This window comes from Tenrec ecaudatus, chromosome 2 (genome assembly GCF_050624435.1).
Source record: "Tenrec ecaudatus isolate mTenEca1 chromosome 2, mTenEca1.hap1, whole genome shotgun sequence".
NCBI lineage: Eukaryota > Metazoa > Chordata > Mammalia > Afrosoricida > Tenrecidae > Tenrec > Tenrec ecaudatus.
The window spans coordinates 89916089-89933075 of NC_134531.1; positions in this window are offsets into that span (position 1 = coordinate 89916089).

Genomic DNA, 16987 nt, shown 5'->3' on the forward strand with positions numbered 1-16987 from the left:
ATGGGAAGCCAAGGTATTCCCAAGGCTAGGAATGACCAAATCAACGTTTAATTTCTAAATACTCTAGTTGCATGCAAAGTGAATACACTTCAGGAGAACAAAGTTGTGAAAGGGACCAATTAGGAAAACAATACAGTAGCCCCACTGGCTGAAAACAATGGCCACTTACCCTAAGAAGGTAGCAGGGAAGAAGGAGAAAAGGGGCAACATTTTGGGACAAATTCTCCTAAAAGCAAACAAAGGGTTTATGTTGCTTGATTAAACTATGGATACATTTCAGGGTATTCCACGATCATTCCTAGGGATAACCTGTGACCCTCTGGAGACCAGAATGACCAGCCATGCCCTATGTCTTTGCATAAAAGTAACATTCATAAAATTCACTGGCATGATCCTCAAAGTTTTCTGTGTTCTTTGAACTCTTCTGACCTGAGACAGTTTTGCCCACAGAAGTTTTCAGTTAATTAAAAGTGACTCTTCTTAAAAGAGTCTTTTGTATTAAAATTATTGTTTTGAGGAAAGATCTAGGAAGAAAAGCTATGGACAGAGGTATAGGTGTGCATTTATGTAAATATGTAAATGAAGATATAGAGGTATTGGCCTATGTACATATATTTATATGGCAATACATTGAGGAAGTGGACAGACTTTGGGCCTCTGCTCAATCCCTCCCTTAATGCAAGAACACTTTGTTCTAACAACCTGGCATTCTGTGATATTCACCCTCCCGACACAATCACCGAAAACAAAATGGGTGTATAAGCAAATGTGGTGAAGAAAGCTGATGGTGCCTGGCTATCAAAAGATATAGCATCTGGGGTCTTAAGGCTTGAAGATAAATAAGCGGCCATCTAGCAGAGAAGCAACAAGCCCACATGGAAGAAGCACAGCAGCCTATGGGATCATGAGGTGTCGATGGGATCAAAGTAAAAGGCACTAAAACAAAAACATACTGTTGAGAACAAGGCAGGTGGGAGCAAAGACCCCAAATCCCTCTGCAGACAACAGGACATCCCCTCACAGAAGGGTTAAAAAATTACTGTTTTGTACATTTCTATTTCCTTAATTAGAGCAGGTTTTGTATTCCTCTCACCGAACAAACAAAGATAAAGGAAGATCAATCCAGAAGAGAAATGAAGACCCATTAGAAAGAATCTTACATGGATAAAAAAAATTAAGCTATAGGTAATATTCAGGTGTCTGAATTATCTGTAAGCAAGTAAGTAATCACATATAGAACTACAATATCATCATTCCTGTGAAAAGAGTACTAGTGTAAAGTAACAAAAAATAGTATTTCCAGAGCTTGGAATTGGAACTCTGAATAAAAATTCTGCATAAGAAATCTGGAGGTGGTGTTCATGGCAAGATAAAAAGAGGCATTCAGAAAGAAGATCTGAAGATATAGATCCACGAAAAAATAAGGAGTTGAACATCTGTTCTGTTTCTTTTAAAATCAAATGAATTAACAAATGATTCAATTCTCCACTTCAGTTTTCTGGTGTAGGCTTCACTCAAACATTATTTTACTTTATTTGTTTTATTTCAGAGAAAGAAGACCACTTAGTAGGGTTGAAATTGGTTGATTAACTATGGGTAGACTTCTTCAATTACCTAACCAAGTAATTTCTTAGGAATATTAGTATTTTTGAGATATTAGAAAACATACAAGCTAAACGTTGTTTACTTTTATTACTGTTTTAGTGAATTTTTTCCAGTACAGACCTATTTTCTGGGTTACCAAGCACAATGTCCTTCTGCAGGAACTGGCTGCTCCTGATAACATGTCCAAAACACTTGAGATGAAGTCTTCCCATCCTTGCGTCTAAGCAGCTGTTGCTGCTGGGTGTCATCAAACTGAGCCAACCGACACAGAGCTGCCATCACACACAGCTAACCGGCATGTGGCAGTAATGAAACACCGTCCAATGCTGACCCTTCAATGAAGCCATTGTTTCAGTCCATCTCCTGGAGAGGATTGCTCTTTTTCACTGATCCTCCACTTACCAACGGGCTGACTTCCCCAGGGACATGTCTCTCATGATAACATGTCCAAAGTTTGTGAGATGAAATCTTGCTATCCTTGCTTTTAAGGAGAATTCTGGCTGTATTTTTTTCCAAGAAAGATTTATTGGTTCATCTGAAAATCCAGAATATTTTCAGCATTCTTCACCAGCACAATTCAAATGCATCTATTTTTTTCCATCTTCCTTATTTATTGTCCAACTTCCATGTGCACACGAGTCGATTGAAAATACCATAACTGAAGCCAAGTGCACTTTTATCTTCAGAGGGGCATATTTGCTCTTCAACACTTGTACAGCAAATTTGCCTAGTGCCTTCACTTTCCCCATGCTCGCCCAGTCTGCCTAATTCACTGGCCAAGTTGCATGTAGGTTTAAAGTCATTTAAATTTCCCTGGCTTGGGTCAGCTGTATCTTAGTTCTCAGAGACATCTATACTTTGAAACATCTTGTAGTCAATATGCCTCCAAAAATATATCATTTGATTTTTTGACTGCTGCATCCATGGACATTGATCATAGATTCAAGGAAAATTAGATCTTCTATAACTTCAGTCTTTTCTCCATGTACCATGCTGTTTGATTTAGTCACGAAAATTGTTGTATTCTTTGTGCTAAAGTGTAAACCACACTGAAGACTTCTTTGAGCTCCATCACTAGGTGCTCCAAGTTCTCTTCCCTTAGAGCAAACTAGGTTTGTTGAAATCTACATATCACAGGTCCTCGATGAATCTTCCTCCAGTTCTGATGTCATATTCTTCTTCATATGGTCCAGCTTTTCAGATTGTCCTCTCAATATATAGATTGAAGAAGGATGGTGAAAGTATAAACAGGAATGATGATAAATATTTGAAACTATTAGATCCCCTTGCTCTATTTGAATGACGGCATCTTGGTTCTTAGACAAATTCCACCTGGGTTCCCTAAAAGTACAATGAAGTGTTATAGAATTCCCATTCTTCACAATAGTATCCATAATTCATCATGATCTATGCAGTCAAAGTTTTTTCCACAGTCAATAAAACATGGGCAAACATCTTTCTGTTAGTGTTTGCTTTCAACAAGGCTCTATCTTACATCGACAATGACATTATTTGTTCTATGTCCTCATCTGAATCTGACTTGAATGTCTTACATTTATCTTTGAACATACTATTGCAACTGTTCTTAAAGTTAGTGTCAACATAATTATACTTATGTGTATATTGATTATACCGTTCGATATTTCCACAGCCTTTTGGATCATCTGTCTTTGGAGTGGGCACAAATAGGGATCTCTTGGCGCATCTTCCAGGCTGTTGTCTCTAATATCCCTTCACGTAGACCATTGAGTGCACCCAACATCACATCAAGTTAGTGAAATATCTCATTGGATATTCTGTCAACTTCTGGAACTTTGTTTTTCATGAATCCCTTTAGTGCAGCTTGTACTTCTTCTTTCAGTACCATTTGTTCTTGATCACATGCTACGTCCTGAAATGGGTGAAACCCAGCCAATTCTTTTTGGTAACAGTGACTCCATGTATTATGTCCAATTTTTTTTATGCTTCCTACATCATTCGTTCTTTTGTCCACAGGATCATTCCAGATTTAACTCAAGGCTTGAAATTTTTCTTCAGTGATTTCAGCTTCCGTTATCCTAACCACGTTCTTCGCTTTTGGCTTTCTAGCCCCTGGTCTTTGCACTTTATTATAATACTTTGCTTTCTCTTCAAGAGCTCCCCTTTTAAATCTTCTCTTTCAGCAATTTTACTTCATCATTTTACTCCTTTGCTTTAGCTACTCTGTGTCCAAAAAGCAAGTTTCAGAGTGTCTCCGCATGCACTTAGGTCATTTCATTTTCTCTCGTCTTTTAAAACCATCTTTGGCCTTCTTCATGTATAATGTCCTCAATGCCATCCCGTACCTTGCATGGCCTTTGGTCGCTAGTACTCAGAGCCTTCAATCTGTTCTTGAGATGGTCTCTAAATTCATGTGGCATCTATTCCTGTGGACTCTTTCTCATTTTATTCAATCTCAACTTAACCTTGTATATTGATGGTCTATTTCACAGTTTGCCCTTGGCCTTGTTCTGACTGATGATATTGATCTTTTCCATCATGTCTTTCACAGATACAGTGTGATTCCTGTGCGTCCCATCTGTTTAGGTTCACATGTATGGTTACAATTTAAGTTCCTAGAGATTTTTTTCAATGAATTAGTCATCAGTCTTACAAAATTCTATCATCAATTTCTGAGGTGTTGTTTTTAATCACCAAAGTCACTTTTCAAATACTGATCTTACTTCTTTGCTCGCAATGTTTGCCTTCAAATCACTAGTAAGTGTCGATGCATCTTGGGTCCATGCTTGACCCAACTCAGACAACAGAAATGCGAAAGAAGATTGAAGTTCTTCATCGTTGGAACTCTTCAGTCAACATTTCATCATGCAGTAGCTTGTGTTTCTGTGATTCTGGAATGCATTTCAAATACATCAGGGTCACATGGTAGCCTGTCTTCCGTGGACTGGCTAAACTAATACAGACTGAAAAGGAAAAATGGTGACCCACCTCTGAAAACATTGACCAGTGAAACTTTTATGAGAAGATGAGAGCCTCTATCTAGAAGTCACTCAAAATAAGCCTGGGGAATGGCTCCTTCTACAAAGGTGAATCAAAAGTAATGATTCAGATGAGATAAAACTTTCAGTACTTTTATTTGCTGATGAAGAATGACTCAAAAGGAGAAGAAATGATGCAAATTCCATTAATATTTGGAATGTGAATGTATGAAATATGAATTTAGGGAAAACTAGAAGTTTTCTAACTGAAAAGGAGCCGTTTAAGATCTATGCCTAGGTTTTAGTGAGCTTATGTGGACTGGTATTGGTCACTTTGCATCAGACGATCATGCTTTACTATGCTTGGAATGGGAAATTGTAGAGCAATGACATCATGTTCATAACCAATATACTTGGCTTGAAATACAGCACTGTCAGTGATAAGCTAATATCCACCCCCTATAAACAAGACCAGTTCATATGACTATTACTTGAGTTTGCACATCAATCACTAATGACAAAAGCACAAATTAAAGAGACTTTGCAAATTTTTGAAGACTGAAAAAATTACCAAACACAATCAAAATTAATTGAGAATTTTTGATGATTCTGATGTGAAAATATGTATAAGAATAGCTACATATTTAAGTTAAAAAAACAAGCATTATCTGTGTAGAGATGTAAATGTTCTTGCCATAACTTTTAAATATCCTCAAAGAAGCTCACGATAAAAACATAGATCTCTCAAAAATGAATGAAAACCACCGTCTTCCATTGCATTGCTGAAAAATGTCCTCCCTGGGACTTGTAGGATGAGTAAATTTGGTCCTTGAAGTGCGATCAAGAAACTTTCAGAATGGCTGACACCCATCTCAGAGCAGAGCCAGGAAGTGATCACTTTTCAGGAGAAGAACAGAGACAGCAGGGTGTTCAATCAGCTTAGGCCATCAGTGCAAGCATCTAGGCCCTGGGCTGAGCAGCCATGGCTGCCAAACCTGGTACCTACGTGAAAGAGCTGGCTGAGGCTGCCGGAGTTTATGCAAGCCAAGTCTTCCAAGAGTACAAAGATGTGGATAAGAAGCATATTACTGGGTCAATGTTTACTTGAGCATGTGGACAGAACCGCAGGCTTACATTCAGGAGTTCCATAGGATCAGACTGGTCTGGAGCAAAAGAACTGCGTAGTTTGCCATCTGGCCCTTCTGCCGGATCAAGACCTACTCCCCGAGAGATGACTTCTTCTAAAAGGAAAGATGACTTCTTCTCCCAGGAACCTGGGTACTTCTCCTCCCAGAGGGTGTCTATCCCCCACCTTCCTGCCTCCTCTTTTCCTGTGACACTCAACGGCTCACAGCGTCTGTCTGGACACCTGAACAGCAGACTGAAACCTCCGCTGCAGGCTGGACTTGGGCCTGGATCTCTGAGAGATTCTTGCACATGCTGCCAGCATAGCTCGGTTTCCCCCTCAAGGACAAACACCCAAAGTTAAACTTTTTTGGTGGGAGGGGACATTGTTCTGTGACTTCTACCCATTTCCTGAGGTCTGCGAAAATAAACCTTTATGTCTTTAAAGTTATACAGGAAATAGAACAACAGCAACAGAGAGAAGAAGAAGAATGGAGCACCTGGAGTCGATGGGGCAATGTGGACCCAGAACAACACGGAGATGGAGATGAATTAGGAAAAAAAGGAAGACTGGAGACTGGGAACACGTAAGAGGGGAAGTGGAGATGATGTTGCATTTGAGAGACAGCAGTGAATGAGATGAAATGGAATACGTAAGAATGGCTGAATGTGAAACCAATGATCTGCTCTGTAAGCAATAACTTTTTGAGTCATAATATTGAAGGAGCAGATTTAGCAATGCAGATGTGAGAAGATAGGTTCACAAAAAAACTTCCCCCACAGCCAACAGAGAGAAAAGTTTTCATTAGAACAGTGCCCTGAATTTAGACATCTACTATCCTAAATCTAGCCAACAACCTGGAAGAGATTCATATTTACGTAGTTAAAATAAGAAAATATGTGCATCAGAATTGTATCCTTTCACCATATTGATTCAATCTGTATGCTGAGCCGATAATACAGTAAATTGGACAATATGAAGACCTCAGTATCAGGATTGGAGGAAGACTTATCAACGTTTGATATGTAGATGGCCCAATCTCACTGATAAAGACCAAGGACTGTAGCCTTAATTATGGATTGTAATTCAATATAGAGGAAGCCAAAATCCTCACAACTGGACCCAGAGATAAGACCATGAGAAACAAAGAAAAGATTGAAGTTGTCAAGGTTATTTTATTCACAACATCTAGCTCTTTCGCTTTATATAATAAGAAGAATAATCCATTTTTCTTTGGGAAGTTTTACGCTGATCTCAACTTATGATGTCTGAGAAGCTCATATTTGCATGGTTCCAAAGCAAAACTGGCTCTGTTGGCTTCATAAAGTGAAGATTGTAATAGATCAGGCTCTTCCTTGCATGTACGCATTTATTTTCCAAAGAGCCAGCTTTTCCTAAGAACTCTGAAGATATTGGCTGAGGTTCCGAGGAAGGCTATTTTTGTTTTACATTAAGACTATGAGGAGCAGACTGGGACCAAAGTACTTGGTGAGATACTTGTTTTGTGATAATATAATCACACCGCATAGCCCCTTGATTATAAACACACTAGATCCCTCAGTACCGCCCGTGACTTGAAAATCCTTGTAGACTATCTCCAAACTTTACAAAACAAATCAATCTCACCCAAACGGAAATCTAACCGCAGGGAGAGCTGTCCCATGGCGTTTTCTTGGCTACAGTGGTCACCGAGACAGATTAGTGGCACCGCCAATCTTTGGTAGAACAGCACGAACTGTTTACACCATCCAGAGATTCTAATTGGTCTCAGAAAGATGGAAACATTCTTAAAATACCTGAAAATTTGAAAAGTGTTGTCTACTTCCAAACCTGAAAAGTCACTTAGCATTCCATTTTTAAGTGCTTCAGACAGCTCAGGCCACCTCCGTTTTCTTTCCGTGTTTCTTCCTCTACCTTTGCGTTGGTCAAGGGTCAGTAGTCAGCTTGCCAACAGGAAAGTCCTGCTTTGTGTTGCTGTGGATGTCGTCTGAGGACAGACATGCCCACCAAGGTTAAAACACCTGATTGGTGTTGTCTGCTGCTGTGTTGTCGAGGACAGAAAGGTCACAATGGTCTCTTGTGAGTCAGTTTGGCTGACTCCCACCATCACATCATATTTAAATGTATTCTGCTGGAAGGCACAAAACATTTGACTTGTGAAAATGTATAACTAACTTCCCTCCTGCCCCCAAAGCCTGTCTGTGTGTCTATTCTCACTCTCCTTTCCACACCTATTAAGCCTGAGTGTCTTTCTAGGCATATACTCAAAGATAACAGATATTGTGTACCTAACAGTATTTATCTCTGCTGCCTTTCATTCCTGCTCTCCTCTCAGTATCTTTCCCTGCCCTATTATTCTTTGCCCAACCTCTGTCTCCTGGCACATTGTGTCCCCTCATCCGGTTCACACATGGTTTCCATCCAGCTGATGACTCCCCTCTGCCCCCTCCCCATAACCATCGCAGAATATTTCTATTTCTGACATTTTACAATAGTGGCATCAAACAATATTTGTCCTTTTAGGATGGTCTAATTGTACTCAGCAGAATGTCCTCTAGGTTCATTCATATCATGAGGTGTTTCCAGATGCCTCGTTATTTTAAAAATCTATGTAGTGTCCCATTATGTGTATGTCCTAAAGTTTATGCATGCTTCCATTTATGGGCAATTAGTTGGCTTCTCTCTTTCTGCTATTGTGATGACCTTTTTAAATCAACTTTCTGGGTTGGAGTAGAAAGATTGAACACAAGATATTTGGATGTACACATATATTTTGCTAATAAGACTAACAAGGTGAAGTTTTGGTATATGGTCATAATAATGATTAATGATCATTTTACACCATAAAAGAACTAAAGATTTATTTGACCACCTCCCCATCCCCCGAGGGGGATGAACAGCAGAAATGTGGGTGAAGAGGAACAGTGGTCAGTGTAAGCTATACAAATAATAATAATTCATAATTTAGTAAGGGGTACATGAGGTTGTGAAGGTGGAGAGGGAGGAGGAAAAAGGGGTGGATTCCAAGGGCTCAAATGGAAAGTAAATGTTTAGAAAATGATGATGGCAACATATGCACAAATATGCTTGGTACAGTTGTTGCATGGACTGTTCTAAGAGCTGCAAGAGCCCCCGTTAAAATGATTTTTTAGAAGTTTTATTTGCATTACAAATTCCTGATGCCAAACTCCAAATGTATTCTGAATCCAAACAAAACATTATGAAGTTTTGTTCCTTGCATTACTATGCAACAATGTTAATTATAATAATAGCTGGTTAAAACATGATTAATATAAAAAGTATACACATAGCAATATTTGATTATAATGACCTGGGATTAATTTCATTGTGGATAAAAGAAATTGTGTTGATTTTAGAGCAACTCAAAAGGAACTACTTTGAAATTTCATATAAAATATTCAGTAACATATCTAACAATACTGGCAAACAAAGTTTAGAAATAGCATTTTAAAATTTCCAAAATGTTGCATAATACATCGATATCCATCTCATGCTTACAAATTATGCTTGACATCACATGAACAATTTTGCCCTCACACAGGTGTGCTCTTCATGGTATTTGAGCTGTGGAGCCTGATTATACGAGGAAAACAATAGCTCGTTGACAGGGGCTCTTGAGTAAGCATCTCTGATTGCAACATGCAAGCACAGGAAGGTAAATACAAGCATGAGCAATAAATACATAAAGAATGTTGCATTCCTGAGCTGACAATGAAGCTATTCAGGCAATATTTGTTCATCGATACTATACTTACTAGAGAGTTATAGGAGTTATGCTTTCATTTCAACAATTAATTACTTTAACTCTGAATGGCAGATAAAGTCCAAACACGGTTTTAGTCTCCTTCACCTAATTAAAAAGAAACAAAAGAACCAATTACCAGCCAGTCCATTGGGACACCCAGTGAAGGAGCTGGTCCCAGGGCTTCCAAGGCTCTGCCTACATCTTACAGGAAACATTAGCTTCGTCTTTCTCCCAAGCCGGTGGGTTTGAACTGCTGACCTTGGACTATGTACAAGGATTGGTATTAACCATTTAACTACTTCAACTTGTATTTATTCCATAGAATTAGTTGAAATTTGGGGAAATAATTATTTAATTTTATTAACTTGCCATCCAAAGAATTTGGAGAATTTTGTCACTGAATGACCCAAATTTTTCATCAGAACAACAAGGTTAAAACATATGTGGATTTCCCTATAAAGCTCCCCTGAGCTTAATGATAATTATTCTTATTATGCTTTTCATCTTAGAGATGCTTGAACCCGTAATTCTAGAACGATTTACCTTATTGTATACACATAGGAAAAAAGAATGCCTGAAACATAGATGGAGATGAATGAATTTTTCAGTATAAAATCAAAGCATTTTGTGAACACTTACTTGAAAAGTAGATGTATTTCAGAACTCGGGGGTTGCTTCCCCCCAATTTTAAGTCTGCCATATGGATTTCCTATTGAATGCTTTTCTACTTTTAGCAACTTCTTAACTGTTGATGTCTTAAAGATGTCTTCCTTCTACTTTGCATTTTCCCTGGTGTGATATTTAGTAGACAGCTCATGTATGACAGTTTCATGGTCTTGGCAGAAGATACGGTATTCCTGGATTAGAAACAGAGGATATTACTGTTACTAGCACAGGAAGAAGCCCAGCTTCATATTCAACTCAATTCCCTTTTCCTTCTGTGAAGGTCAATCTTATGAGTCAATTTGGTTAGGCTCTAGTACACAGGTAGACAATCAAACACTAATTTAGGTGGTTCTGGGAAGGGAGTTTTTGCACGCGGTGGTGGTGGGTGGTGGATCATTTTAAATAAAGCTGATAATTTTTGATAATATGGGTAAGTCTCATCAAATTAGTTGAAAATCCTTAAAATTAAAGCTGATTGTTTCCCAAAGGAAGAAATATTTCTGCCTCAACACTGCACATTAACTTTTTCCTGAGAATTTCCTACCTGCTCTACATATTCCAGACTTTTCAGTTCCCATAATAACATGAGCCAAGGGACCCCCTGGTGGCATAGTGGTTATGCATTAGACAGCAATTGGGAAAATAACATGAGCCAATTCCTTGATTATATATATTTACATAAATACATATATATATATGGAATTAGTAGTTATGAAATGAAATATTACATTGGACAAATTTGCTTCAAAAAATCTCTTGAAAGTGTTAAGAAGTGAAGCTATCACTTTGAGAACAAACATGCACCTGACCCAGGTCATGGGATTTTAAATCACCTCATCTGAGTTAAAAATGGGCAATGAAAAGTTGGTGCCTTTTAAATTTGACACTAGCAAAAATATTAAATATACTATGGATTGCCAAAAAGCAAAGCAAGTAAATAATCTTAAAAGAAGTACAGGCCGAATGAGGAAGACCCTCAGCACAGTGAGATGAATCAGCGCAGTGGCTGCAGCAATGCGCTTAAACAGAAAGACGTTAACATGGCATAGAACTGTGCAAGGGGTCATTTGGTCTTTGCAGAAAACAAAAAGACAAACAAAACCAAACAGTCTAGAGGGTCATATCTGACTTCTTCTAGGTCTTTAATTGCCATGAAGCAGAGACCTGCCACCCCTTCATCCCCATATGCCATGCCACTCTGCTCGATTGTCTTGATCCTGGCATAGCAATGATCTCCTGCTTCAGAATGGTCAATCCCAGTCCATGTCAGCTCACTAATGCAGAGGATATTGATCTTCATGTGTTCCATTTCATTTTGACCACTTCCACACTTCCAATGTAAGTGTTTCAGAAAGCTGAGGAAACACTGAAAGCACTCACTCATCTCTGCCAGGAAATTTGGAAGACAGCTACTTGGCCAACTGGCTGGAAGAGATTCATATTTTTGCCAAATCCAAAGAAAGGTAATCCAATGGAATGCTCAAACTATAGAATGATATCACTGATATCAATTTCAAGGACAATTTTGCTGAAGATCAGCCTGCAGTGATGATGGTGAGATGTTGTCTCACGTGCTTTGGACATGTTAACAAGAATCTGGCCCTTGGAAAAGGACGTCACAGTAGAAGGTCAGAGAAAAAGAGGAAGACCCTCATGAAGATGAATCACTGCAGTGACTACAACAATGGGATCAAACACAATTGTGAAGCTGGCACAGGGCCAGGCAGTGTTTCCTTCTGTTGTGCAGAGTATCGCTATGACCAAGAACTGGCTTGAATACACCTAACAACAACACACACAAAGGCAGAACATTGCTCCACCAATTCCCTAATTTGGACTTTTGGAATCCAAAGCATGCACTCTAAAGCCGTTCAGTGATGGTGTGTTTGGTAGGCCAGCGCCAGGTAACTAAGAGAGTCCCTCATTCTAGTTTTTAATGGCATAAGTAAAGCAATAGTAGCTTTGACAATTACTCAACAATGCAAATCACAGAAGCATTTTTGCACGAATCCAGCTTTATAGAATTGATGGGATTATTTCTACTAGATTGTAAGTCTCTAGAAATAAACTGTGGAGCACTTTTTCTGCTTATATGTTTCCTTCCATCTCTAACACCACGGATCTGAAACTTGCACAGTAAAAGATGACTGGATTTAAGTGCAGTTCATATTCGGCATAATGACTGTGAGACAAGACTGCCTGGAAGGAATCTAATGGGCTGATAGTAATCTGTAAGTGATTTTACCAAAAAAACCTGGCACCCTTTTCCTCCTATGAGCTACCAAGAAGCAGATTGAACTGTGTAGAAAATAGGAGAGGGGACTGGGAAGACAGCCCAACAAAACTGAGTAATTAGCTGCATTTTATTTTTAAAGTTCATTCCTAAAATTCAATTGCCTGTTTTTACCTCTTGGCTCTTAGACAGTTTAGAAACCTGTAATGAAATTGAAGTCCTCCATGTGTGCTCACACAGACATTACGTCATGTGTTCCGTGCCAGCTCCAGTATGTGGAACCAATATTGACTTTCTGGGAGTGAGGCAGTAAGTGCGTGCCTCTTCTACACTAAGATATACCATAGGTACATCACATCTTCCCGGACAACAATATAAGTGCATACAATGTTTTCAATATTGTTTATTCATTACTGGTGTCTTCCAGTTGAGTTGAGTAATTCTAACAAAATCTTGTTCTCTTAAGAAGCATATTAAGATACAGCTAAAACTCAATTTTTGACAAATTGAGACAAAATGGTCATTATGACCCAGTTTCCCAATTCTGTGAGAGCAAAGACCATTTGATTTTTCCCTTTCATCTCTTCCCTATCAGCCTTCTCCACTGAATGACATGGAATAAGATGCCTGATACCCTTGTTTATTGAATGATGGACAGATGTTTCCAAATAGGCTCATTTTTGTTCTTTAATTTAAAACTAATTTTACTAAAATTTGACTTCTGGGTAATGTAAACCAATCTCACCTCATTTAATGAAAGCTGAGATTCACTTTTCTCTCATTTTGTAACTTTTCCAGGGTTGTTGGGGAAATGAACATGATGTACAATCCGCTAAAACAATGAAAAAAATTAAGAAACTTTTCATATTACTTATTTATCAGTTTATCTATTCTTCCCACTCTAGTGTTCTAGAATTATGTGAGTCAAGACTACATTTGCTTTGAAAAGCCTAAAATTTGTTTGGAAAAGGTACTCTTTTCTACTACCAATTTCTTCCATTCTCAACTTAGACTAGTATTAAATGTGCATTTGAACGCTTTCCAACAGCTAAACAACAAACACAGATGTAGTTTAATCCATCCTGCCAAAAGAACAGCCAAGGAACAGAGATGTTCTGGGGATCTCTAGTCTGTAAATACAAAATGAATGAATCATGTTCTAATGTGAATTTTGTTATTCATGTGATTTTTAGCTTATTGCACCATATTTAAATATTAATACCTTTATCAGAAAAAAATTAGGGAAAAATACTGACTGAATTCTGAAATGTTTCAAGGAAAAGAGTCTGGTTTGCCAGTGGCATTTTGAATCCGACGCTCATATGGTTTACTCTACCAGGAATGACACATGAGAGAGGAGAGACATCACATTTATTGTCAAAAAGAGCATTTAAACATCTGCCCTGAAATAAATTGTTGTCAGTAACAGAATAAAATCCATATGCCTACAAAAAATTCCAGTTACTTATCTATTATTTCAATTTGTGCAACAATCACTAATGCAAGAGAAGAAATTGAAGTTTGAGCAACCTCTGCATTCTGATATTGATCAAACATGCTATCAATATGCATTGATAATCTGTGCTGATTATAATGCAAAAGTCAGAAGTAATTAAGAAGTTTTCATAGTTGGGAAATATGCTTTAGCAAATGGAAACACCAGAGATAGAATTTTGTGAGTCCAATAACTTATTCCTTAGAAAGACTTCTTTTCAAAATAAATGGTGACTATATAAGTGGGCCTTGGAAGGACCTTGGGCCACTACTCAAGTACTCGCTCAATGCATGAATACTTTCTTCTATTAAATTGGCATTCTATGATGCTCACCCTCCTGACACAACCGCTGAAGCCAAAGCGGGTGAACAAGCAAATGTGGTGCCTGGCTATCAAAAGAGATAGCATCTGGGATCTTAAAGGCTTGAAGATAAACAAGCGGTCATCTAGCTCAGAAGCAACAAAGCCCACATAGAAGAACACACTAGCCTGTGTGATCACCTGGCTCCAAAGGGATCAGTTATCAGGCATCAAAGAACAAAAAATCCTATCATTGGGTGTGCACCTCCATGATATGATCACCGAGGACAAACGGGTGCATAAGCAAATGTGGCGAAGTTGATGGTGCCTGGCTATCAAAAGAGATAGCATCTGGGATCTTAAAGGCTTGAAGACAAACAAGCGGTCATCTAGCTCAGAAGCAACAAAGCCCACATGGAAGAAGCACACCAGCCTGTGCGATCACAAGGTGTCGAAGAGATCAGGTATAAGACATAATCAGAAAAAAAAAAACTTACCATAGTGAATTCAGGGGGAAGTGCAGAGTGGAGACCCAAAGCCCTTTTGTCGGCCGCTGGAGATCCCCTCGTGAGGGGTGTAAGGGAGGAGATGAGTCAGTCAGGGTGCGATGTAGCACCGATGAAGAATACTGCTCTCCTCCAGTTCCTAAATGCTTCCTCCCTGCCCAACTACCATGTTCCGAATTCTACCTTGCAAGTCTGGATAGAGCAGAGGATGTACACTGGTGCAGATAGGAGCTGGAGCCACAGGGAATCCAGGGCAGATGATACCTTCAGGACCAGGGGTGTAAGGGGTGATACTGGGAGGGTAGAGGGTGAGTAGGTTGGAAAGAGGGAACCTATTACAAGGACCTACATGTGACCTCCTCCCTGGGGGACGGACAACAGAAAGGGAGGTGAAGGGAGACGCCGGACAGGGCAAGATATGACAAAATAATAATTTATAAATTATCAAGGGCTTCTGAGGGAGGGGGGAGTGGGGAGGGAGGGAAAAAAAGAGGACTTGATGCAAAGGGCTTAAGTGGAGAGCAAATGCTTTGCATATGATGAGGGCAAAGAATGTACAGATATGCTTTACACAATTGATATGTGTATGAATTGTGATAAGAGTTGTATGAGCCCCTAATAAAAAATTTTTAAAGTGGGCCTCATCAGATAAACTACACAGGATCAAATCAACTACCTCTGTGGAAAGAAATAAACTCAATATTACCAGTCCCAAAAAGGGCCAAAGGTCATATGGGGAACATACTATCAATTACTCATGTGCAAGTTCAGGCTGAAACCAAAGAAAATTAAAACCAGTCCACAAGAGCCAATGTACCTTGACTATATTGCACCTAAATCTAGAGGTCATCTCAAAATAGATTTGGTGCAATGAGCACGAATACAGAAAGAAGAGCTGACTGTGAGGTGACATCCAGGATAGTGTACGGGGAGAAAGCAAAAAGGCACTGAAAAGAGCCAGTCAGGGTGCAGTGTAGCAACCATGAAACATACAACTTTCCTCTAGTCCTTTATTACTCCTCGCCCTCCCCCACCCACTATCATGATCCCAATTCTACTTTACAAATCTGGCTAGACCAGAGGATGTGCACTGGTACAGATAGGAACTGGAAACACAGGGAATCCAGGACAGATAACTCCTTCAGGACCAGTGGTGAGAGTGGCGATGCAGGGAGGGTGGAGGGAAGGTGGGGTGGAAAGGGGAAACTGATTACAAGGATCTACATATAACCTCCTCCTTGGGGGATAGGCAATAGAAAAGTGGGTGAAGGGAGAAATTGGACAGTGTAAAATATAACAAAATAACAATAATTTATAAATTATCAAGGGTTCATGAGGGAGGGAGGAGCAGGGAGAGAGGGGAAAAATGAGGAGCTGATATCAAGTAGAAAGCAAATGTTTTGAGAATGATGATGGCAACAAATGTACAAATGTGCTTGACTTAATGGATGGATGTATGGATTAAAAAGAGACTAAACGACGTCAGAAGACCCTGTAATTTGCTCTTGAAGAAGGAGGAAAAGTGAGAGGGAAATATGATGAGAAAATTGCTGAACAGAAGCTTTGAAATCATGACCTGAAAAGACGTTTGGTCAACTATTACAGTGAAATGCTTAAAGACCTGGAGTTAGGGAACCACCTGGGAAGAAAATGCCGCATCTTTCTTAAACAAAAACAACTGAAGATACTGTCCTCTGGTGGCGATAGTGAAGCATCCTGGGATGAAAACATCAATCCCACAGGAAGCCTCAAAGAAGACAGATGAAACTAAAGCACCATTTTACCAAAAATAGCTGGACACCATTCAACCATTTCAGGAGGGAGCACCACGGATTGATTATATTAAATGACCTGCCAGACCCCCAACTGAGCTATTTCACTAAACAGGTGTAATAATGGAAACACGAACTTGTCCGCACCAAAAAAAAAAATTGGAAGACAGCTACGTGGTCAAACAACTGGAAGAGATTCACAAGTGGACCTTTCCAGAAAAACATGATGAAAAGAATGGCGGGTTATCACACAAAATCGAGAGGTTCACTACTGGTTGCAGCAGTACAGTGATGGGGCGTGGCAGAGGCTCCGGTGGATCCAGCAGAGTACGTAGAGCAAGGGATACCATCGCTGATACAGACGGATCTCACTGAAAGCAGACAATCCTAGAAAGATGTTTTCTCGGGGTTTATTGGCTGTGCTAAGGCATTCATCTGTGTGGACTACAACTCGCTATGAATACCTTTGAAAAGAATAAGAATCCCAGAAAATTATATTGTGGTCCTGTGGAATCTGTCCACGAATCAAGAGGCAATTGTGGGAAAGGAGCAAGGCAATAC